General features: G+C 43.1%; 1 long non-coding RNA gene and 1 pseudogene across 2 annotated transcripts; one reads left to right on the forward strand and one right to left on the reverse strand.

Moving 5' to 3' along the window:
- Nucleotides 1-4503: 4503 nt before the first annotated feature.
- LOC125615860 lies at nucleotides 4504-7640 on the reverse strand. 2 transcript variants are annotated; one of them, XR_007346452.1, is made up of 4 exons: nucleotides 6649-7640; nucleotides 6029-6088; nucleotides 5829-5916; nucleotides 4504-5334 (listed from the first exon to the last, which is right to left on the reverse strand). It is a non-coding gene; the product is annotated as an uncharacterized LOC125615860 (long non-coding RNA). The 2 variants fall into 2 exon arrangements; XR_007346451.1 differs by lacking the exon at nucleotides 6649-7640 and having other exon boundaries at nucleotides 6029-6613.
- A 1835-nt stretch (nucleotides 7641-9475) lies between these two features.
- LOC125615861 lies at nucleotides 9476-16799 on the forward strand (annotated as a pseudogene).
- The last annotated feature ends 9285 nt before the right edge of the window (nucleotides 16800-26084 follow it).

Below are 26084 nucleotides of genomic sequence, written 5' to 3' on the forward strand. Positions count from 1 at the left end.
CAGATTTCCTCTTCTCAGGGCCTGTCCATATGGGAAAGCAGAAAATCACAAAGCAGGGAGAGGATCCACTTCTCTAGAGTGTTCCATGTTGTGCCCCATACACAGTGATAAGTGGGCACTGCTCCATGGGCCTCATTCTTTCCCTGGTGGGCAGTCCTGCTCCAGGAGGCACCACTGAGGCAGGAAACATGCCTGTCAAGACCCTCCCTGTGCATGGAACTGAGGGCCCGCAGGGTGTGGGTACAATCACCATAGGCCTCTCCTGAGCCAGGTTACGGCAGCTCCAGGGGGAAAGCAGAAATGGCCCGGGCCAGGCACTGCCAGGTCCTCTCATGTACCAAGGGGCAAGTTCTGGGTGGGAAGGAGTCGGACAGGCACAACATGGCCCCGGAGGGGACAAGTACCACAGACAGCAATGCCAATGGGCCAGACAGAGGCAGGTAGAGGCAAGTTTCTGTCCCTTCTCCTGCCACCAGCCCTGTCCTTCATGAGGGGCAAGAAGGCTATGGATGGGGGTGTTTCCACAGAGACCTCCACGGAGATTTCCCCAGAATCCTTGACAGGCTCACTGGGATATCCCCAGAATCCTCCACGGACGCCTCCATGGAAACTCCCAGAGACCTACGCGGAGACACCCCCATAGAGATCTGCACAGAATCCCTGAGAGAGACTCATACTGAGAGACCCCAGAGTCCTCCACAGACACCCTGACACACCCCCCACAGAGCAACACAGTTCCCCAGTGAGTTCATCACAGAACCCCCAGAGTCTTTCCCAGAGGGCTCCACAGACTCCTACAGAAACCCCTCCGACAGACTCCCCAAAGGCCTCTGGAGTTCCCAACAGAGACCCACACCGAGGTCCTTGGAGTCCACCACAGTGGCCTGACACCTCGCGGGACCTCACATGGCCCACATATGGACCCGCACCCAGAGCACACAGAGGCCCCAGCAAGAACCCACAGAGAACTTCAGAGCCTGCTGACCACGACCGCAGAAAACACCTTACAAGGATCTCCCTCAAAATAAGGGGAGAGATCCTCACAGAGACCTCTGACAGAGACCCCCCACAGCAACTTCTCAGGGCCACAGGCTTCACACCGCTCCCTCATGGAGACGTCACTCAGCCTCCCAGGCCTATGGAAGCTCCAGATTCTCATGAAGAATCCTCAGACACCCTGAAAGACGGCCCTATAGAAACCGTAGAGACAGCACAGGGACTCTCACTGCCACACCCAGACCTCACAGATTTCCAGAGACCTCACAAAGAGCACCCTCAAGAGGCTCCTCCCAAAGAGACCTCCGACACAAGCTGGCACAGAGAGACCTCCCGTGGAAACCTGTGCAGGAGCGCCACAGGCCACCTCCCACACATGCCCTCTCAGGGAGACCGTAAGTCATTCCCACAGGACCTCATGCTGCCCCCACAGAGAGCTCACACATTTTCTACACAGTTCTCCCACACAGACCTCACCCGGAGACAACACGCAGAGACCTCCCCCCGCCCCAGGGTCCTGATGGAGACCTCTCAGAGACCTCAGAGGCTTCCCAAGGCCTCACAGTCCACACAGGGACTCCTCCTATGCAGACACCGTGGAGACACTACATGAAGACATCTCGCCGCAACGGAGAATCCTCTACACCCACTCCAGAGACCTCACGCAGTTTTCAAGAGACCCCACAGAGGCACTTCACAGACGTCCCAAAGAAACCTTTCACAGAGACCCCACATCCATTCTTCCCCCCTAGTAATCTGAAACCACGTAGCCAACCGGAAGCATAAGAGGGACACAACCAGCCTTGTCCTGCCCCCAGACCCCTGAGACACTGAGACACTGTCAACGTGGCCTCCCAGATGGCGTCTCTGCCTGGGAAAATCCTCGGGAACTTCTGTTCCTTTGTAATGCCGTTGCCTCTGGACAGAAGAACTGCAGATTCCAAGTGCGGACCTGAAAAATTCCTCCCTCTGCAGGTTTACACTAGCCTCAGCTCTGACCCACAGTTAGAGACTCACAAATTTTAAACAAAAACGAATGCTGCCAACCTTCAGTGATATAAATCATCTTATTTGTCCAGCTTTAGTTATTAACAAGTCAAATGTGTCAGTGTCGCATTTTATGTCATTGGAGATAAGAACTGAATTCAAGATGGTCGGCCACTTTGGAAACACAATAAAGACCTGTAACAAACGGACTCTAAAAATAAACCAGCAACCAGGCATCAGGACTGACTCCAACTCCCAGGGAGCTGTCCAACTAGCACATTTTTCTGCACATAACAGGTAGTGTCAACTTTGGAGAATCTGCTTTATTTTCAAGTGAAACAAGAATCATGGAAAGATTTTTTTACAAATAAGATTTCTGGCAATATTCTTATTTTATCTTCTGGGAAGGCTATTTTTAATCCTCTGTAGTTATAATGTTTTGTTCCTTAAAATATGGTTAAAACCCTCAAATGATATTACACATTTCTAAAACAAAAGTATTAACGTTCAGTGAACATAGCTTAAACTGATGAACTAAATAGAAAATTTCACTTTGAAAAGAATTCTAAGAGATGAACATTTTCTAAGACTCAGGCAGTCAAGTTCTGTTATATATTCATTATAGGACTGAAAAGGACACATTGCTTCAAACAGTTTAGAATCCTTCAAAATATATCAGTCTATGTTTGAGATACACATGGAGCCTAATGAAACTACTACTGAGGAATATTTAAACACCCAAATTGAGAAAATTGTATATTTAATCATATTTATATTAGAATAACCATAATGAAAAGTCTCATTTATTTAAACCTCAGCTCCAAAAGATGCAATTGGTAAGACTGCAAACTTCTTATCACTCATGAGCAACCCACTGTTCTTGTCTCATTTATTTTAAAGACATCTGTCAAGCATGTCACTGGTCGGGTCTCTCAGATTATCCATCATGATAAAAACATCACACTCCTTTCATTAAAAAGAGCAGAGCTGTCGCAAAGCTCTTTAAGTCTGTTTCAACAAGAAATCCCCTTCAACATAATTACAAAGTTATACCTATTAATTTTCTACTGTACTCCCTTATAATGTCATCAAATCACAAAATGAAGCAATATGATCATGAATGTCCTCTAGTACTCTCTATTGGACTATTTGTTTTTTTATAGTGAAACTCTACAGGGTAAGTTTAGGTTATCAGATCAACAGGAAACAAATTAGGAAAAATTCTATACAGAAAATATTTTACCAAGAATACTGTATGCTTTTCAAATTTATTTGTTTTAGAGAGAGAGAGACAGAGAGAGAGAGAGAATTTTAATATTTATTTTTTAGTTTTTTTCGGCGGACATAACATCTTTGTATGTGGTGCTGAGGATGGAACCCGGGCCGCACGCATGCCAGGCAAGCGTGCTACCACTTGAGCCACATCCCCAGCCCCTCAAATTTATTTTTAACAGGGTTAAATTAAGTAATTACTCCTCAATCTTTAGAGGCACTTGTAAAGCCTGAACACAGACAAACATTCATAACAAATAGTTAATTACTATGACATTCTGAATGTGTTGTCCCTCAGTAGCAACTCATAGTTTAATTAGTTGTGCAAAACAACAAAGAACAGATTGCAATAAAACAATATTCTCATCCATCACTGCATATGCATCTGCCACAAGTCATACCGATGATCTGTGTCCAATTTTCATGGCAGAAACCCAGAACTTTATCCAGAAGAAGTAAACCAGGGGATTCAATCCATTACAAAGACATTTACACTACAGACTTTATGGCCATCTGTATTTTATTTTCATAAGATTTATCTACTGTAAACCTTATAGATGTTTTAGCATTTTTATACATACCAAGAAATAGATAACCAAAAAGTTAGGTATTAGAGAAAATAACAAAAATATATCTCATTTGTTTTCAAATTTTTTCACATCAAAACATTTTGCTGCAAATAATTTGTTTTATTTTGCAGTAACTAGAGAATGAATCCAGGGACTAGTACAAGCAAGTGCTCTACCACTGAGCTACAGCCCAAGCCCCTTTTTAATTTCATTTTGAGACAGGATCTTGATAAATTGCATAGGTTGGCTTCCAATTTGCAAACTTTCTCCCTCAGACTCCTGAGTAGCTGGGATTACAGGGGTGTACCACCATGTCCAGCTTGAAGTGACTTTTTAAATCCACAGATGAAAGACTCTCTAAATGACATTTAGAATCTATTGCAAATTCAGTTTTGAAATAGACGTTTATTTAACACAGGGTTCACACTGACTTCAACAAATCAGGCGTTCCAGAATACAATCTGGAGTGGTAAAATATGTGATGCCTTCTTCATACTCCAGGAGAAAAAGCTCTTTTGCAAATAAGCAAAACCAAATCCAAACAAAAACAGGGAGGCGTTCTACATTGCTACCTCTAGGAACAATTCCCCTTCATAGACTACAATGCTGTTGACAATGTCAAGCACTTTGACTTGTAAATAACTCCCACAGGAAGAAGTTTCTCCAAGTTTTCCCAGACACAGCTACACTTTCTGTCCTTCTCACCACCTTAACAGTAGGACACATCTAGCTCCAGAGAGTCCCTATGGCTTCCCACTGTGTTCTCTAAAATTGGTCACATTCACAACCATTCTTGTAACACAATCAGTTGCTGTAATTATTTCTGGGCCCATGTGGATTGCTGCATTTTCCAAACAGATGCAGGTCTCTGTGATTACTCAGAGGTCTGCTAGGGCGCCCCTCCCTGGGCTGGGGAATCCTGATCAGAACCTCTATCTCCCCATAAACACATGGCCCATGCTTCTCACTCCCTTGGAACCACAGTTACACAAACCACACAGGTGAATCTAACGTCCAGAAATCTATAAAATAATGCTGTGCCAGCCACAGTGAATAGGGATTAGAAAATGCTAAGCTCTCTCTAGGGAACATGGCTGGCACAGCCCTGCAGTCTGATCATTTTTGTGCATTAGCTCTTCTCACCCTCATTCACTCTCATTATGTCTACAGCTCTTCCTTCCCCCCTTTGTCCAGGACTGGAAATTGCTGCCACCTGCTCCCTCATGTTGTCACAATCTCTACCAGTTTACGCCAACAACCACTTGACCACACAGATGTCTCTCAGCTCAGGAATCCTACTGAAACTTTTCAAGAAAGACTATCCAATCACCCTTCTATATTCCTGCCGTAAATCTGTTGCTAAGAACACTTTACATACCTATCTCCAACATCAAGAAAAACTTCATAAGGTGCACGAATTTCCTTTGTACACTGTGGTCCCTGGAGTGAAACTTTCCACATTCTAGGTCTATGACTTAGGCAAGTCCCTCAGTGTCTCCAACATCACTTCCTAAAATGAGAATAAATGTTAATAATATTGTAGTGAAGAGGAAATGAGTTACAATACTAAAACACTTTGCATAATTCCTACTGGATGACTTTGATATCATCATTGTTTTTATTTTTACTGCATAATTGCCAACTTAACATTTACTTGTTGAATAAAGTACACAGAATTGTGGTATATTGCTTCCAGAATTAAGCAATTCATTTTCTAGCACAAAAGCTAACATTTAATACACACTAGAGATTTACAGTTCTGAGGAAAAAAGGAATATTCTTTCAAGTAACTTTTCAAATCTCATTTTTGAACATAGTATTTTGTGGGTTTCTATTAATTTACTTTGGCATTAAAGGACTATTTTCTCTAATCCCAGTTACTGCTGCTTTGACTGTGAACAAGCTGCACTCATGGACATCTTCAAAACTGACTTTGTTCTCTCCACACTGCATAGGCACACCTGCTTCAGCCCTTGGTTGAAATCTAGGGACCCCATGGCTTACCTGCTCCACTGGTTCTCTCCAGGGGCAGAATGAGGTCTGGTTGCAGTAATTACTCTGTCAGTCTCAGGTTCATAGTCAAAACAGGACACTGCATGAAACCCGAAATTTCTCTCTCAGAAACAGCCAGGCTTGCTGGAATCCTGAATTGCCAGGCCAGTAAGCCGCAGGTAGACTTCTCCCTTTGCATTTGGTACACCTACCTCTTCCACTAGATGGGCCTAGGGATCTTGTCTCTGACCACATCAAGTCCAGCATCTACCCTGGAGTAAAAGAGCAAGAAAATATCACTTGATGGTGCTGCTCTTCCCTGTGCCCACAAGGATTCTATCTGAACTAGACATGCGTTCAGAGGGGACTCCTTCATGGGCATTCCCTGGGGTTTCCTGGGCCTCGCTCTTGTAATTCCTCTGGCTGGTCCTCACAGTTTTCCACCTGGACCACCTCATCAAGTAGTACCCTTGCTGTCACCCTCTCTTTCCCCACCCCAGGGCTCTCAAGCTGTGGTCTAACTTTGGACCCTGTGGAGGGAAAGCAGTTATTCCAAAGGCAGCCTCTTCTTGTTTCTGGGTACTACAGCTTTCTACTCCCAGGTGGCTCAAAGATGGTCAGAAAATAGTGTTTGAGTTCTCCCAAATGCCAGAAGGAACACAGGCTGGTTACCACTCACAGCTGGTTCCTAGATGGGAATTGTTTTAAAAAAAAGTGACAAAACTTAATTCAACAAAGCTTGCCTAAAGAAAGAAAGGAAAAAGGTTCTAGCACCAGGTTGCACTTGGCATCACAGACGGTTAACCCCGCCACCTGTGCAGATCACACTCACCGCCAGAGAGAAGGAAGCGCCATACTGAAACCACCTGATTGGCTGCAGTCAGCTTCTGACCATATGCGCATGGTCAGATCAGCCCACAGCACGTGATTGACTAAGCTGCCCTGCTGTGATTGGCAGAGACTTAGTTGCTGGGTTACAGGCGAATGCCTACCGTTAATTGGGTTTCAGTTTATGTGCATAGCAAGCTAGGTGACAGTGCACTAGGTACGGAGGCCCCTTTGGGACAGCCTTCGTGCAAGTATAGAGACAGGTTTAGGACAAAATTATTTTAGTTTAACAATTAGTCCCATTACGTTCATATTTTCAGATCTCGCCTGGGAGACCAAAACCATGAATGTGGACGGTGACACTATCTTCTACAATCTTCAGAACGGATCTGCTTGATTTCCGTACGGACTTCACAATTTCACACTGTCTAGCTAGTTAGACGAGCCGGGCAGAGTGGTGCAGGCCTATAATCCTAGCCAGTCAGGAATCTGAGGCAGGAGGATGGCAGGTTCGAGGCCAGCCTCGGCAACTTAGAGACTGGAAGCCACCTCCTGAGACCCTAATAAAAAAATTAAAAATAACTAGGCTGGGGATGTGGCACCCCCGCCCCGGGTTCCATCTCCAGAACCCCGAGCCCCCACAAAAAAGTTAGTTTGCTTGTAGGTTTTATGCCTACTATATACAACAAGCCCCCTGCTGTCCCCGGACAGCGGTGTGTGAGCGCTTCAACTTGAGTACACCATACAGGGTCCTCGCAGCCTGGGGACTGTCGTGCCCTAGTCTCATCCTTAGGAGAAAATACGTGACAGCCCATTCACACTTGGCCCGGGCCTCCTATCCTATAATTATCAAGTAGAATCCAGCCTTTTACAACAAGGAATTATTTTCTGAATCGCTGTCATATGCCTATGATTTTAAATGAAAAAATAAAAATAAAACTAGTAAAATAAAATCAAATTTGTATTTTAAAAATCTCATTGATTTGCTTGATACAAATTGACTTTTAGCTTTTAATTCAGTAAAAACAGGTGATAAATGGCACAGACATTAATGTGAGAAAATAATTGTTTTGGCAAAAACAGTGGAATAACTGTTATTAGAAATGCTCTGGACAAGTATTGTTCCAGATTTCAGGATTTTCAGATTGTGGAATATTTCCACAGATTTTACCAGTTGAACATCCCTAATTCAAAAATCTGATAGTTAAAAAGTTCCAAAATCTAAAAATTTTTGAGCATACTATAATGTTCACAAAATATCACATTTTGGATCATTTTCTATTTTTGTTTTCAAATTGGGGATGCTTAACCTGTATGTAAATTAGGGCATATGAGCACTTGATTAATTTTGTCTTAATTTTTATGGATTTGAACTCCAAAGAGCTCTTGGCTCTGTTTGTCTCTTAGTTTGTTCATAAAATAGAATGTGAAATATCCACCAGAATGCAATGTACAATATTGTTAGCAAATCCCAAACTTTGATCCTAGAGGAACATGTGCAGGTGGAGACCTAATGAAGAACAGGAGAAGGGAGGTAGCTAAGCGAACTCCTGGGGTCATCTGCTCACCATGGTTTTAAAATACAGTAAGAGCAAACAGGAGGGGCCAGGTAACCCGTGTACAGTCAGCAATGCTGCAACAGTAGCTCCCCCAGAAGGTGAGTCTCCGTGGTGGCACTTGGCAGAAAATACATTTGAGGGACATTTTCTCTGTACTGGATTTTGGAATGGAGCCAGAGATTTCACCCTTATTGAAGTGTTTCCTTTTTCTTTCCAGGGAGGGACATTTCACACACACCCGTCCCCTTTGTGAAGCAGCAGCTTCTCTTTGGGGTCCCCTCTGTCTGTCATCAAATACATCAAGGGCACCTGCAGAGTGCTGGCATCTTGCGGGTGTGAAGGTCACTCAACATCTCCCAAAGGGCAGGGGAGAGAGTCCTTGCACAGTTCTCATTGGCTTGAGGGACTTTTTTGTTAAGGTGTTAACAACAAGCTCATGAGAGTGCTCTTGGGTATCTGGACTCTAGAGACTTGGTCTATTTCTCTTTGTCCATTAATATAATTCACAAGAATGCATATTGTAGAAATGATGCTTTAGCTCCTCCCTGAGCTGAGATTTTATTTTATTATTTTTGGAGGAGCCAGATTTTAAATATTTATTTTTACTATAATTATTATCACATAATAATTGTACAAAGAAATAGAATCACTGTGGTATTTTCACACATGCATGCATTACCCTCAAACCACCTCCCCCAGCATCTTTTCCAATCCCTAGCAATCCCTTTTCTACTTTCAATACTTTTTTTTTTGCTGCAAATGACAGAATTTCATTCTTCTTTATGATTAAATAAAAGTCCATCATATGTATATATTACATGCATACACTATATAAAATATGTATGTATATACAATTATTCATACACGTACACCTATACATGTGTACATGTATACATACGTACCTGCACATATACACACACATATATGTAGCCAATTTTTAATCCATTTCCCTGATGATGGACACCTAAGTTGATTCTTTATCATAGCTATTGTGAACAGTGCCACAATAATCATAGATATCCAGATATCTTTATATACTGACTTAATTTCCTTTAGATAAATACTCAATTTTGGGATAGCTGAGTCATATGAAAGTTCTATTTTCAAGTTTTTAACAAGCCTCCAAGCTGTTTCCAAAGTGGGTATATAAATTACATTCCCACAAAAGGTATATAAACATTACTTTTTCTCCATATTTTAGTCAGTATTTGCTAATTTTGTTATAATATTCTAGCCTGGATAAAATGAAATCTCATAATTTTGATTTGCATTTTCCTGATAGTGAAAGATACTGAGCATTTATTTTCTCATATATTTATTGGCCATTTGTATTTCTTCAAAGAAGTGTCTATTCAGACCATTTACCATTTTTACTGGTTTATTTGTTTTTTGTTAAGTTGTTTTGAGTTCTTGATATATTCTGAATGTCATTCGCTGGCAAAGATTTTCTCCCTCTCTGATGGTTATCTTCACTCTGTTGATTGCCTCCTTTGCTGTGCAGTTTCTCAGTGTAAAGTAATCCCATTTGTCATTTTTTTCACCTTTTTTATTGTGTTGTTGTTGTTGCCTATGCTTTTGAGGTCCTAACCAGGAAATTTCTGACAGTGGCAAAATTTTAGACTTTCCACAACATTTTCCCCTAGCAGTTTCAGAGTTTTAGGTCTTACATAAAGTCTTTGATGAATTTTGAGTTTATTTTTGTACAGGGTAAGAAATAGAGGTCAAACTTCAATCTTCTGCATGTGATTATCCAGTTTTGTTTTTTTTTAGCACTATTTGTTGAAGAGACTGTCCTTTCTCCAAGGTATGTGTTTGGCACCTTTGTTGAGAAGAAGTTGGCTATAGATGCATGGGTTTATTTCTGGTTTCTCTCTTCCATCTCATGGGTCTGTGTATCTGTGTTAAGGCCAATACCATGCTCTTGGCCCCTATGGCTCTTGTAATATGTCTTGGGATATCTCCATATTAGGGCAAGGTGCATTGTTCCTGGTGGGTTATAAATCTGTATTTCAGGCGTCTTGTCAGCAATGTCTGATTTCTTGTGGGTGTGATTAGTTTACCATTGGTTTTACCAGCCAACTGGCAGATGAAGTGCTATGCAAGGATCAAGACTGTGGGTACCATCATGTCCTCCTTGCTCCCTGACCCTGCATTGTGATTCTAGCACCTTAAGGCTACAGGTCCTTGATAAGTACCTTCTGAAGCCACATGCCAACTCTGAGAAAGTTTCTTGGCTTTAACTAGGCAATGTCATTGGCAAGTCCCCATAGAGGGCATCCATAGCCAGGATTCATCACCATAGGCTGAGAGGGGATGGTTGACAGAAAGTCTACCCACAGTCCCTCTATGTGGGAGACATCTCTTTTCTGGAGACCCCCAGGATCCACAGGGACCTGGTCTTCCAGCTTCTGTGTGAAGAACCAAGTCCGCTCATCCTCTCAAACTCACTTAACTCACGTCCCATCAACCCACTGACCAGCTCCTTCTCATGCTAACCAGTGGACATGAGGAAACTCTCCCTACCTCTCAGCTTCTAGCAGCCTTTCTACTGCCTGGAGACCCTGTTCTCCAAGAAGCACCCACCTGGGGTTACACAACCAGCCAGGATGCAGCCCTTCCTTGCCCTCCCCTGGACACAGACTTGGACACTACACTGCCCTATCTGCAGCCAGAATATTCTACAACTGAACCCTTGCCCTACATCAACAGCCTATTGGTTAATTTTATTCAATCTTCATATCATTAATTTCTTACATGCAGGGGGGAAAAGATCTGTCAATAGTTACTGTTAAACTAAAATTCATGAGATAAAGGATATATTAAGGAAAAGGGCCATTAGAGAGCCATTACAGAGGCTATCATGAAAAAGGACCAGATCCTGGCACAAGGTCCACATCAGCAAGGCCATATTGCAATTTCAGCAATGTCCACTAGACCAAAGAGCCAAGTGTGTGTTTATTATGCAACTTTGGGGAAGGAAAACAAATTGTTCACCTTGAACCTCCATTGGCTGTAGATTAGGAGGTGGGATAATGCAAATCACAGAAAGCTTTGGGATAAGAGGTCAGAGCAAAAGGAGAAGTGCTAATTGCTTCTGGATTGGTTGGTATTAATAGTCCAGAGAATTTTCACATAAACAGGGCATGCTATGCCTGCTGGTCAGCCATGGGATCTAAGTCAGGATTTCAACATACATGCAGGAATGTGCAAACCCAAAGCTGTGCTGATTAACTTCCTGTTTTAGTCAGCTTTTTTTTCACTGTGGTGACTGAAAGACCTGACAAGAACAACTTTAGAGAAGGAAAATCTTTAGTTGAGGGCTCACAGTTTCAGATGTCTCAACCCAAAGACAGCTGGCTCCATTCCTTGGGGCTTGAGTTAAGGGAGAACATCATGGTGGAAGAGTGTAGCAGAGGGAAGCAGCTCACATTATGAATAGAAAGCAGATTCCACTAACTAGAGACAAATTATATATTCAATGTTATGTCTTTTTTTAACCGAAATTAGCTTATAAATCTAATACAATCTTGATCAAAATCCCAGCAGGCTTTTTTTCTTGGTAAAAATTAACAAACTGATTGTAAAATGCATATGGAAATTCAAATGACCTAGAATAGCCAAAATGATTTTTGCAGAACTAAGGATTTATATTACCTGATCTCAGGGATGAAAGGGTAATTAAAGCTACAGTAATCAGGGTAGTGGGGTATTAGCATGGAGGTTGGCAGACAGACCAGTGGAATTGAAGAGGTAACTCAGAAATAGATCCACAGACAAATGGTCATCTGATTTTCCAAAAAGATTCTGAGATGATTTAATGGGGAATGGATGGTTTTTGAACAGACAACAATAGAATAACTGACAATCCAAATATAAAAATAACGACCTACAAACTTCCTCTCCCATCATGTATGTAAGAGGTTGGATTGTGATCCCCCAAGACAGACATCTAAGTCATGGGCTCCAGTACTAGCAAAAGAGACCTTGTGCTCAGATAAAGGGTCTTTGCAGAGGTAATAAAATCAGGACTTTCAAATGAGATCATCAGGGGGAGGCTGTGTATCCAATGACAAGGGTCTTTACAAGATGAGGAGGAGACACAGACAAGAGAGGAGAAACTCAGAGAAAGCCGTGGAAAGAAGAGAGTGAAGCCTGTAGTTGCGTTGCCACAAGTCGGAGAACTCCTGCAGCCCAGGAGCTGGAGAGGTCAGGAGGACTGAGGACAACACCTTGATTTAGGCTTTGGGCCTCTGTAAGTGTCTGTTGTTAGGAGCCCTCTTCTTTGTGGTCATGTGTTACAGCATCCCCAGGAACCTGACAGAACCCACAAAAATTAGTTCAAAAGTATGACAGGCCTAAATTTAATCTAGGACTATAATCTAATCTACAACTATGAAGTTCTCAAAATGAAACAGGAAAAAGTCCTCACGAGTCGGTTGAGGTAAGCAGTGATTTTTTTTTTTTTTTAATGAAACAGAAAAAAAAATGTTAACCATTAGAGAAAACCAAATGAATTAAAACAATTTCTTTTTAAAAGACACTACTAGGGAGCAGCTAAGGAGAGCAGGAGGAGTGGCGCTGCGGGAAGACGCGTCTGTTTGGCTGAAATTGCAATCGATTAGGGATCATTTCTCAGACTCACGTTAGAAGTGAGAGTTTAGATAAGTGAGGCCGCCATTGCCGCTTTGAGCACCTCAAGGGGAGAATGGATTTATCAGGAGTGAAAAAGAAGAGCTTGCTAGAGTCAAGGAAAATAAGAAAAAGTTCAGCGCCAGGGCCCCTTCTCCTAGGGATAACTGGAAAGACCAGGGGACCACCTACTAAGGAGCCAGCAAGAAGGACCAAGGCCGGGGTAAGGCTCGGGAGAGACGCAGGGCTTGCCACGGAGGCAGCAGCACCAGGTCTCGGTCCAGCTGCACCTCAGCTCGGGATCCAGCGGCAGCACAGGCTCAGGCAGGGCGCCAGCTCCTCCTCCGCAGCAGGCTGCTCCAAAGCTCCAGCGCGTCCGGCTGCTCCAGTCCCACAGCAGCTCGGTCCCGCAGCACCTCCGGGTCTCCCAGACCTGCTAGGCGCAGACGTGACAGCAGGCGGCGCTAAGGCTCCAAATCCAAACCAAAGGCGGAGCCCTTCCCCTAAGCCCAGCAAAGCGCACACTGAAAGGCTCATCGGGAATGTGACCAAGGATCACATCATGGAGGTATTTTCCACTTATGGAAAAATTAAAATGATCGACGTGCCTGTAGAAAGGCTGCGTCCTTACCTGTTCAAAGGCTACGCATCTGGGGAGCTGCAGAATCCAGGGGAGCTGAGAAGGCAGTGAAGGGCGTGCATGGAGGACAAATCGATGACCAGGAGACCACTGCTACCGCTGTGCTGGCCCCCTGGCCTAGGCCACCCCTACACCCTCCCCCCCTCCCCCGGCTATTCAGCCTTCCCCAGAAAATGTTGCAGCCACCGCCAGTGGCCTAGCTCACTCCCATGGATGAGGAGGGGGTCACGCATGTCCCCGTGCGCAGGTGGTCCAGCTCTCCCGGCTGCCGCCCCCAAAGAAGTCGCTCCAGTTCCAACTCCTCCCAATACACAGGGCCTCGGGAGCTCCTCTATACTTTACGTTCCACCCAGCTGAGTTGTGTCACTTTTCTAGCCACAGGAGGGTCAGCAGGAAAGCCCCCCGCACTGGGGCAGGCGTCAAAGGCAGCAGTGAGGCCTTTCCTCTGCAGGCTGGTTCTGGCTGCAGAAGTGCTGATGGATCAGGGCTGTGCCCATGGAGGGGCCTGCAGTTTTCTGGCTAGAAATCTCACCCATGCCTGTTCCAAAGTCTGTTCAGTGGCAGAGCCTGCAGGGACCAGCAAGCTTCCAGGTGGCAGTGTGGCCCCGTCTCTTCACAGAAGACCTGAGCCAGTCTGGCAAACCCGGTTGTGCCCTTGCTGTTGCTGTGCTACGTCCCCAGGAAAGGGACCAAGCCGCTACTCCTATTAGGCCTGGCCTTTTTCACTCCTGCCTGAGCTCTCTTCCAGCCTCTGGGTGGTCCCCCCACCTGTTAGTTGCTATAAATGGTTCTGTCTTTCCATGTCCTCCCACAGCCCACGGCCCCACATATCCCTTACTCTCTGAGATTGCTGAGCAAGGTGAGAGCCAGCTCCGTGAGGTTATTACAGAGCCCCCTGTTCTGACTGCCACTCACGGTGGTCCTGCAGGATACCTTGGCCACGTGTACATTGTGTTTTTTTTCTCTCTCTCTCTCTTATTATACAGTCAGTACTATAAAATTTATTTTGAGTTTTGTAACTTTGCTGCACTTTAGATAAGATTGGGTTTATACTTTGTTGTGTAGAGTGGTAAAAATGTATTGAATAAACCTACGATGGAGAAACATTTCACAATACAGATATCTGACAATGAGCTCATATCTACATGTACAAAGCAAACTTAACATTTTGTAGTAACAAATCTAATTAGAAATTAGGTAAATTATTTAAATAAACATTTATTTACATAAATAAATTTTGGGAACGGGGAAACCAGGCTTGAACTCAGGGGCACTTGACTTCTGGGCCATATCCTCAGCCCTATTTTGTGTTTTATTTAGAAACAGGGTCTCACTGAGTTGCTTTTGCTGAGGCTGGCTTTGAACTCAAAATTCCCCTGCCTCCCGAGCCACTGGGATTATAGGCGAGCACCACTGTGCCCAGCTAAATAGACGTATAAATCTTAAAAGATGATATATGGGTGGTCATTAAGCACATAAAAACACACTTAAGTCAATAAGCAAATGCAGATTAATGCCACAGTAAGATACATCCACATGGTACTTATTAAAATAGGTCAAATTAAAAAGACAATACCAACTCATGGTAAAAATACAGAGTGACCAGAATTCTCACATTAGACTAAAATGATATGACTACTTTGGAAAACAGTTTGGCAATTTCTCTCAAAAACATAAGCATGGAAATACCATATTATTCACTATCCTACACCTAGATATTCACCCAGGAGAAATGAAAGAATGCATTCATAAAAAGATGTGTGTGGGTAACAGAGTTAGAAGCCACTTTTGATAAAAGCACTGACTCTTCACTCTTTGGACTTTCAATGTCCAAAGAGTAACTACAAGTAGGATAAAGCTTGGAATCTCTGCTTTCTTTTAATATTTATTTTTTAGTTTTAGGAGGACACAATATCTTTATTTTATTTTCTGTGGTACTGAGGATCGAACCCAGTGCCCCGCACATGCCAGGTGAGCGCGCTACCACTTGAGCCACATCGCCATCCCCGGCATCTCTGCTTTCAATTTGCATTTATTATCTTAAACTTTGGACCACGTCCCCATTCTGTTCTGCACAAAGTCTAGTTAATCACTCCAGGAGTAGAATACAAGTTAGATTCAGCAACCAAAAGCCCTACATTTATCTAACCTATCTTGTCTCCCTTCAAGACTGAGGACACCAAGAGAAGAGTAAGGTGTTTTCAAGATTTTCAGGGACGTTCAACTGCAGACGCCATGAGTGGCTCTTATATGTATTCTGCCACTTCCCTAAACCTGCAGCCATTTGGGTTCTAGGGACAGCAGAGCCTCACAGACAGACCATGACTGATGAGATCATTCCACTAAATGGGAGCAATTACCCCCCATGGGAACTGAGGCTGCCCTGTGCAGCAGGAGCAATCACCCCATGTGTACTGACTGCCCCCCTCAATGATAAGGACCACCTCATAGAACCAGTTCTGAGATAATGATCAATCAGGACATGACATGAGCAAGATGAACTTTGCCATCTCTGAGAACCCCCATTCAAACCCCCAATACTTGATTTTGTTGCCTTTTTTATCAAACCTCCAGGTTTCTGTCAACGCCTTGAAGAAGACCTATGGTCACTGTACCCTTACACCTGTTCTTCCTGGGGTGGCCACACTGATTAAAACTGCTTTCCTGCCCTTCACCACTGCCTGTGTCTTTGATTAGCATATTGGTGGCCCAGTCTGATCTGTTGGGACACCCTGGGGCTAGGGTCTTCAAGAACTCCAGTAACACATTCATAACAGCTTTATAAAGAGTCAAAATCAGGATATGAGGCAGATATCCATCAAAGAAGACATATCACAACAATGAAATTAGATTCAGCAACCAAAAGGAGCAAACTATTGATGGATGCAATAGAATGGATATTTCTCAAACACAAAAAGCAGGAAGCACACGAAAGAATATAAGCTGTGGGATTGCATTTATGCAATCACAAAATATATGTGAATTGCTGAAAAAAGGCAAATCTAACTCATGGTATCAGAAAGCAAATCAGTGGTTACCAAGGACTGTGGGAAAGGTGGGGTTATCTGCAGATGAGGCAGAAGGGAACCTTTTTGGGGTGATAAAAAGTTTTTCATCTTGATTCATGTGGTGTTTACATGGCTGTATGTATTTATCATTACTCAATGGGTGCATCTTGTTGTATGTGAATTTACCTCAAAGTAGTTGGTTTTTCAAGTGAAAGCAAGTTGCACCAGTGTCTGCGCACTTCTATGAGTTCTTTCAAGAATGAGAAGACAGTCTAGTTGGTGAACTAGCTGTGTTTAAATGAGTCTGCCCTTGAAATACCTCAGCAACCAATATGTTTATAAGCGCCCATACCTTTCCAGGCTGCTCTCAGTCCTCCCTGAGGGTACAGAGACAAAGGCTGGGACCTTCATATCGTGGTCCCTGCTGCTCCCAGGGCCTGGAGCAAGGCAGCGCCTATTGTGATCTCCAAGTGATTGGTTGATTAACAGATAGTCAACTTATTAATGTAAGATGCAATGTAAGATGCAATCTCTGACCTCTATCAAATGTCAGTAAACCTGGAGAAAGCATTTTACTTCAGGAAAGAAAGCATCACTCTAAAGAATGGGGTATTGGGCTGGGGTTGTGGCTCAGTGGTGGAGCCCTCGCCTAGCACATGTGAGGCCCTGGGTTTGATCCTCAGCACTGCATAGAAATAAACAAAATAAAGGTATTGTGTCCACCTACAATTTAAAAAATGTTTAAGGAAAGAATGGGGTATTGTCAGTAAAAATCAACTGAGGTTAAAAGAAAAGAGAACAACCTGGCTGAGATAGTCCTAGAGGAAAAGTTGGAGCTAATGGATCTTTAAAAGGAAAAGTCTAGGATCGGGGAAGGGTGAGGACCTTCCTGCCAAAGGCCAGCTGAGGGAAGATTGAAGATGCAAATGGTGTGTCTGCAGAGGAGGTAAAATGTGGGGGACACAGAGAGGAGGGGCAGCTGGGTCCAACCCTGAGGTGCCTGAAGGCCAGGCTGGGAAGGACTAGATCAGGAGGGCACTGGATATCAGGTCCTGGGGAAGACAGAGGCTTCCTGCACACTGAAAATCCCTCAAGGAAATGCCTGCTCTGCTTTAAATCAACCCACTCTTTCAAAATACAAACTACTCTCTATTGTGTGCAAGGTTCTGGGCCAGGCAGGGTGACAGAGGAGAGAGCCGTTGTCTAAGGAGTCGCATCCTCTGGAGAGAGAGCCACACAGCCAAGCCTGGGTCAGTGGCTGGGGCAGAGCTAGAATGTGCAGAATGTGGAAGAGAGAGGACGGGGTAGAACCAGGGCTGCTGGGTGCAGGCTGAGAAGGCTTCCTGGAGGAGGGGGTATCTGTCCTGAGCCAGGAAGGATGATAGCAGTTTTTCAGAATTGAAAAAAGGAGAAAGTTTCAGAAAAGGACAGACTACAATGTATAAAGAAAAAGGTTTGAGGCTGGTTGGAGGAATTACAAGCAATTTCCAGAAGAGGAGACCTTCAATATGACTTCATAATAGAAACCTACTTTATGAAATAAAATAATTCAAGATGAGTTGAACATTTAGTATAGGCCCAGGATTAAATTTTCATCCAGTAGTCCTCCTTTATCCTTGGTTTTTGTAGTTTCAACTACAGTCCACAAACAGCATATGGATACAAATACAGAAAAAAAAAACAACTCATACACTTTGCATAATTCTTATAACTGTGTATTATTATAATTGTTCTATATCATTACTATTATTATTATTATATTTGTTTTATTATTCTATTTTATTAATATTGTTATTTTCTTACTGTGCCTCATTCATAAATTAGACTTAATCCTAGGTATGTACTTGGAGGAAAAAACACAGTCTATGTGGGGTTTGGTGGTACCTGTGGTTTCAGACATCCACAGACAGTCTTGGAGTCATCACTGCAGATTCGGGATCACTGTACACCTCCTGAAACAAAGCTGCATCTTTATATTAATCTGAAAACAAGTACATGAGGGAGAAGCAACCTGAAATATAATGAGAAGCAGAAAAAAAAATGAAGAGCAAACCTTTGTTTATCAGGAAAATGACCCCAGGGAGGTGGAAGAGAAGGGATTGAAGCCAGGGCTTGCAAAAATGTCCTTGTCCTCTCTGCAGTGGAGAGACAAACGCAAACCCTGCCTGACAGGGTGACAGGCCAAGCTACTCTGCTATAAAGTCATCAGCTTGGTTGCTGTGCTGAATAAGGCAGCTATGCCTGAGCAGAGCTGGGATCAAAATCTAACACTCAAACCCTGAAACCTTGTGGGCAGCTCAGTGGACACAAAGCCCTGCTGCATTTCTGGGCAACCATCTGCTGGGAGCCCACCTTCCTGCTCTGGCCGAGGCTCTGCTAGGGGGCTCTATCCACTTAACCACGGTCTCACCAGCTCCATGCTCAGAGCATGCAACTGCACCAGCCTGCAGAGCTGGGAGCCAAGCCATGGTCATGGAGCTGCCATGACCACAAGCACCACTGCATCCCACCTGCTGGATGCTTCTCAGTTATCTCAACCACCTTGAAATCTGAGTATTGTCATATGATGTGTGATGCAGCCTGAGTATCTGTTAAGAAGTGAGCAGCAGCCTGCACTTCTTGATGGTTGGAAGCACCTTAGAAGCAACCTCTTCCCACTCCAGGATGAAGAGGGGAGGACCCCTGACTCTCCTGCCTCAGACACCTCCACCCAAGGACCACAGGAGAGAGACAGCTCCTTCATTCTCTAGCTGGAGTAGGAGATTCCTGAGGAAGGACTGGGCATCCCAAATCTGTCCTCCAGGGGAGGTGCCACCTTAGCCCCACCCCTATTTTCCCCTTCACACCTCTGGAGGGAACAGCATGATGACCTCCCAGAACAAATGAGGCTGGGCATGGTGACTGGAGATTTTCTTCTCACCAGACTCCCTGCCATCCCCTGTTGGGGACAGGCACAAAAATGTCTAGCCTGCTTTTAGAACAGGGACCAGGTTTCCAGAAATGGGTGCTATTGTAGTTTGTTAGGGCTGCCTGCAACAAAGCACCAGAGACCGAGTGACTTAAAGAACAGAAGTTTATCATCTTGCAGCTCTAGAAGTTGCAGTCAGAAATCCAGGTGTCGGCATCATTGGCTTCTCCTGAGACCTCTCTCCATGGCTTGTAGGTGCCATCTGTGCACTACATGGTGACCTGTCTGTGAGTGTCCGTGTCCTAATCTGTTCTTAAAAAGATACCCACCAGACTGGATTAGGGCCCACCTGAAGAGCTTCAGTCTCCGTCTTTAAAAGCCCTGTCTCCAAATACCATTGCATTCTGAGGGGCTGGAGGCTAGGACTGCAACATGGGAATTCGAGGAGACACCCAGCGGGTGGGTCAGCTGTGGCAGTCCTTTAGTTATTGTTATAACTGTCTAGGGAAAGAATCATGGTTTAGAGATGTTAACGGCCATGATTTCAAAACATATGTTTCTTTTCCACTCATCAAAAATAAAAGTTATTTATAATTCATCCATTATTCTGGTGGGTCCAATGTCATTACAAGGGTCTTTAAATGAAGAAGAAATGGGATGTCAAGTCCCTGAGGAATTGATTCCCAGAGAGCTTCGCCATATGGCAGATGCAGCCAGGCCAGGTGCCCAAGGAAGGCACAGCACCAGGGATTGGCACTGGCTTGTGGGTTCCTTAGGACTCTTGCCCTCTGGACCCTTCCTAAACCAGTGGGTCCCGACTCTTATGAAAGTCTGCGGCCTCCTCTGTCTCTGGAAACCTTCCAGGGAAGCATCTGCTCATGTCTCACAGGGGTGGGAGCTCCTGGTAGCAGAGTGCAGGTGGTTTCTTGAGCTTCCACCTTTATCTCCATGAAGGCTCAGAGAGTTTTCCAATCTTGTCAGCGGATGCTTTTAAAACATTTCACATGTGTTTTTCTAGTACAATTATGCTATGAAGCTACATCCCAAACTGTGCAGCCCCATCCCTGTGTTTTCTCTTTGGTTCAGTAGAAGCCTCGGATGCACACAATTGGTGAGAGTTGCTGCTCTGTGGGTTTTTATTTCTTGTACTGTCTTAGGTTTGGGGTCAGGGCAATCCTGTCCATGAGGAGGTGAGTTGGGACATGATTCTTCTTTTCCAATTTTTCTGGAAGAGACAGAGTGCAATTGATGTTATTTCTTCTTGAGATGTTTAGTAAAAATAACATTGAACTTATCTGGGATTGGAGATTTTTTCTCCCATGAGCTGTAACTACAAAGTCAATTTCTTTGATGGTTATAGGACTACTCCAGTCTCTTTGTTCATCCTCACAAAGAGTTTTGTAAATTTGAGGCTTTTGAGGAATGGTCCATTTCCCCCATGTTGTTATTTGGAGTGACTAGAGTTGTCCTAGAATGCCTTCCTCCTCCTTTCCAGGTCCCCCTGGCTTAGAGGGGAGAGCTCCTGTTGGGGTCAGCCTTTTCACTGCTGTGACAAAAAGACCTGACAAGAACAATTTTAGAGGAAGAAAAGTTCATTTGGCGTTCATGGGTTCAGAGGTCTCAATCCACAGTCCATCTCATTGCTCTACGCCCAAGGTGAGGCAGAACATTGTGGTGGAGGGGAGCAGCTCAGAACATGACAGCCGGAAGCAGAGAGAGAGTTCTGCTTACTAGGGACAAGATATAAACCTCAAAGGCATGCCCTCAGTGACCCACCTCCTACAGCCACACCCTACCTGTCTACAATGGCCACCAAGTTCATCCCTACCAGGGGATTAACTCACTAAATAGGTTAATGCTCTCCTAACCCAATACTCACCTCTAAACTTTCTTGCATTGTCTCACACATGAGCTTTTGGGGGCCACTTCATATCTATATCATGATAGCTTCTCTTTCACAATATTCTTAAATTATATCTTCTTTCTATTATATTTTCCTGTCATTCTAGAGATTTATCAATATATTGATTTTTTTAAAGAACTAGCTTTTGGTGTCATTGATCTTCCTTTGCTGTTTCCAGCTTTATTGCTCTGTCCTTATCTCTTTTTTTACACAATATCTTTATTTTATTTTTATGTGGTGCTGAGGATCAAACCCAGTGCCTTGCGCATGCCAGGCTGGCGCGTTACCACTTGAGCCACATCCCCAGCCCCCTGTCCTTATCTTTATTGCTTCTTTTCTTTTACTTGTTTTGGCTTTAATTTTTTGATCTTTGTGGTCGAATTTCTTGAAGTGAACACTTAGTTAATTAAATTATCTTTTTTAGCTTTTTATAATTAGTTAATGAAGTTATCTTTTTCATAATGTGGGCATTATATGGCTAAAAATTTCCTTCTAAGCACTGCCTTCATCTGTAACCCAGAGTTTAATATTTTGCTTCGTTCAAACTATATTCTAAATTTCCAGGAGAATTTCCTCTTAGAGCCATGGACCATTTAGAATTGAACTGGTCAATATGTGTTTAAGGAATTCAGTGTTATCTTTCTAGTAGGGATTTATACATTACTATCAGGTCATATAAAGTGCTTTACATGATTTCCATTCCTTTAAATCTGCTAAGGTTTGATCTAAGATGCAAGATGCCATCTGTCCTGGTTCACTTGGCAAGAACGTGTACCCTCTGTGTTGGGTGGAGGGTCTATGAAAGTCCACTTTGTGTACTGGGATCCTGGTGTTGTTCTGGTCACTGCCCTTGATGATTTTCTATCAGTTTGATTGATGACTTAGAGCACAGTGTTGAAATCTTCATTTCCTCTTGTGGATTTGTCACGTTCTCCTCCAAGTTCTTTCAATTTTTTCTTCCTGATTTTCAAGCTCTGAAGCTGCACATTCAGGATGATTGTGTCTTCTCGTAAATGACCCTTACGTCATCATGGAATGCCCCTCCTCCTCCCTGGTAGTGTTCTTTCTCCTAAAGTTCAGGCTGTGTAACTGTCATACAGATGGCTCAGTTTTTTTCATTAGTGTTATCATAGTATATCGTCTTCCATTCTTTCACTTTTAACCTACGTATATCATTGCATTTAAAGGGAGCTTCTTCTTCAGCCTTTAAAATTGATATTTTTAAAAGTAATTCTGACACTGTTTGCACATGGATATTCTCTATGTGTAGAAATAAGTCACCACTATTATTATTGTAAAACAACAATATATGGTTTCTATAGGTTTTTTGTGTATGTTTCATTTTTTGTTTCATCAGGTTTTGTTATTTTTTAATTTTTATTTGTGTTTTGCTTTGGTCAACATTCTACTTCTGGGAAATTTATTGTTATTGTGTGTTATAATTATGCATAATAATGGATTTCATCGCTACTTATTGGTGCATGCACGTAACATAATGTGGTCATTTCATTCCCCAGCATCTCCCCTTTCCATCCCCTCCTCCTGCTCCCTTTCCTGTACTGTACTGGTCTCCCTTCTCCTGCAGTCCTTAAAAGCAATCTGCCAGTCTGCGTTTTGATTAATGTGCTCAGGCCATTGGCATTTAATAAAAGACTTGATCTATTTGGACTTAGCGACATTTGTGCCATCTGTTTCCAGTTTCTCTAGTTCCCTCTTCTGCCTTTCTTTGGTTTTGGAATCGGTTTGGGTGTTACATTAATTGTGCTTTTTGTGATATCTCCTCACGTAAATATTTTAGTGGTGGTCTCAGTACTTAACACTTTGCATCTCTACTTCAGGCCACATCTACAGAATTCAAATCTAGGTGAGTTAAAATCCTAGCTGTACAAATTACACTGATTTACATTACATTACATTCAGAAGAAAATGTTACATTCAGAAGAAAATGTTCTATGTTGTTTGGTAGAGAAAGATTTCCTTAAAAAGACCAATACAACATGCCAGAAGTAGGAACAGGAACCTCCCCCAAAATGCGAGTGATCAATAAACATATGAAAATATATACTATCTCAACAGAGAAATGCCAGTTAGAACTATAATCAGATACAATTGACAAATCTTAGGCCTAGCTGGAGGAGGCTGAATTTTTACATGACTTAAGGGACGGATTACTCCCAGTATGACCCAGCAAGACATCTACTTTGGTGCCCAAGTACACAAAGAGACATACAATGTATCTGCAGCAGCACTACTTCAAACAGCAAAAAAACTCAGATGCAACTTGAACTTGACTAAATTATATGTTGGTATATCCATTCAACGGAATACTCTATAGCAGTTCAAATGAATAAGCCACATTGTCTCAACATGGGCAAATGTAACCTATAATTTTATTGACTAGAATGAGCAACTTGCAGAAGCATGCACACAGTGCACCTGCACCATCCTTTAAGAAACGGAGGGTGGTAAAGCACCACATTCTTGGAATGCTCCTTTAAGGTCCCAGGAACCAGGCTAAGTCAAGGGAACATAGAGAGCAGGCCTGGGTCAGAATGTCCAGATAGTGCTATCTTGAAGGACACTGACATTCTCTCGTGTATGCTGGGAACTGGGACATGTTAGTGTTATCTGTAGAAAGCCACTTTTTTGCATGCATGACAGGACATCTGCTCCTTGGGATGTTGGTCATATAAAGAACAAAGCAAGCTAATACTGATGTCACTGCTTCTGCAGGCTAAACTGCAAAAACCTCCCTCCACACAGTGACTGGTGCTGAACTGAGGGCACTGCAGAAAGGATAGGTGTCTTTCATTCAGCTGCCACCACCAGACAAACACCAGGAGGAATAGGAGACATTGTCTTCCGGGGTGGCGTTACGACGGGCAGGAGGTGCTACTTGGTGAAGCACTATGAGGGAAGAAGGTCCAGCCTTCACCACTAGACCCTAGTAAAGCCTCCCATCCAGCCTGTCACCGTTGGACCTTCTCCCAAAGCATTTCCCCTACATCTCACCCACCATCTTGGCAACCTATTCCACTGCCCTGGCACAACTGGGCGGTGGACATTTTAACCTCATTTGTAAACTGTTCAAAATATACAAAATAAGTCTCTGGGCTGTTTAGGAATGCACACATACATAATGGAGTCTAAAGGGAAATGCAGGAATAGTGAAGATTAAACTCAGGTTAGTGGTTATATTCTGGGAGAAAATGTCAGGATGGATTAGACAGGGAAATTCAAGGAATCCTGGTCAGTAAATCGGTGAAGGTGTTCTTTATTTTTGAAAAAACAAATTGTAAGTTTTAAATATCAAATAAGTAAAACCATATGTCTATTTATCATGTACACATGAAGAAACACACCCCAAATCTCAAAAATATGTATTATTGAGCCATAAGGATATAAGGTATATTAATTTTTCTGATTAATACTTATATATTTTCTAAAGATTTCCTTTAGAATTGATATCATTCCTATTATCAGAAAAAAGTCACAAGAATAATTTTTGATAAAAGAATGTTTTTATCACAAAGGGACATACAGGGACAGACCAGGCAATACTGAGATCCGGATGTGCCTGGCTTTCTGAAATGGATTGTTTCCATTTCTCCAACATTTTGTGCTCCTACTGTGAGATGTCAGTCTCAAACATCACTCAGGTCATCACTCAGCAATAGTTAAACCAGATCTTAAATGCTTCACTTTCCTCCACACACCCTTAGGCTGTTGGACTGTGTATCATCTTACTGTGGCTTCTGCAGATTCTGAGGTCCCATGAACTGGGGAACTATTCCCATGTATCTAAGTAGCTGAGTGAGGGTCTGCAGGGGGTTGGTTGGACACAGAAGTACCACCCACCTGCCTGCCCCTGTCCCCTGTTTCTCCACAGAGACTTCTCTCCCTCTAACTTCTTTCTTATGTTTCCTCGAGCACCATCAGCCTGTGTGTGGAAAAGGACACAGGAAAGTCCAGCCCAGCTGGCCCAGCTGTGTGCAGCACTCAGGTCTCTGGGGGAATCAGGTGTGGCACTGCGATGTTGTCAGTGAGCCCCTCAGCCCAGAGGAAGGACAGCACCCACCAATTCATTGTCTCTTCAGGGGATTGGCACCACAGATCCTGATCCTGGATGGTTATTTTAAAATATTATAAATGAAATAACTGCACTGAACATCCTCAGGCACATTATGACAGGTGGCAACTACATTTCTTTAAAAATACTACAAAAATTCATTTGATTTCTTTAGTAAAAATATAGGCAAATCAATTCAGAATGAAAGGTTTCCCCCCATATTTATATTGGTAAATTATAATTACACCTATTAGTGGGATTTGTTGTTACATATTCACTCATGTACGTGATATAACAATATAACATGATCAATATCATTGCCCTGGGTATTTCCCCTTTTTAATTTTACATGACAGCAGGAAAGTTATAGCAACTTTCCAAAGCCTCTTCATGCCAGCTTCTGAGTAGCTGAGGAAAAGACAGAAACACATATGGAGAAATCCGTTATTTTATTATGTCAAAAGAGGTCATCATTGATTCTATAATTAAAATGGCAAGACTTACATCCCCGTGATCACATATACATACGGGTACATTCTTCGATTTTAGGTAGCACTGATTTCTTTTTTGAGTACACTCTGTATATAGCATACATATAATATACATGGGATTTGAAATGGAAAATGTGAACATTAATAAAGACAATAGTAATGAAAAACTCCTACTGGAATTATTTAGAATAACTTTTTATGTTTTCTGTCTAGATTGTTTAAGTCACGTTCAT

Source organism: Marmota marmota, unplaced genomic scaffold, assembly GCF_001458135.2.
Source record: "Marmota marmota marmota unplaced genomic scaffold, marMar, whole genome shotgun sequence".
Lineage (NCBI taxonomy): Eukaryota > Metazoa > Chordata > Mammalia > Rodentia > Sciuridae > Marmota > Marmota marmota.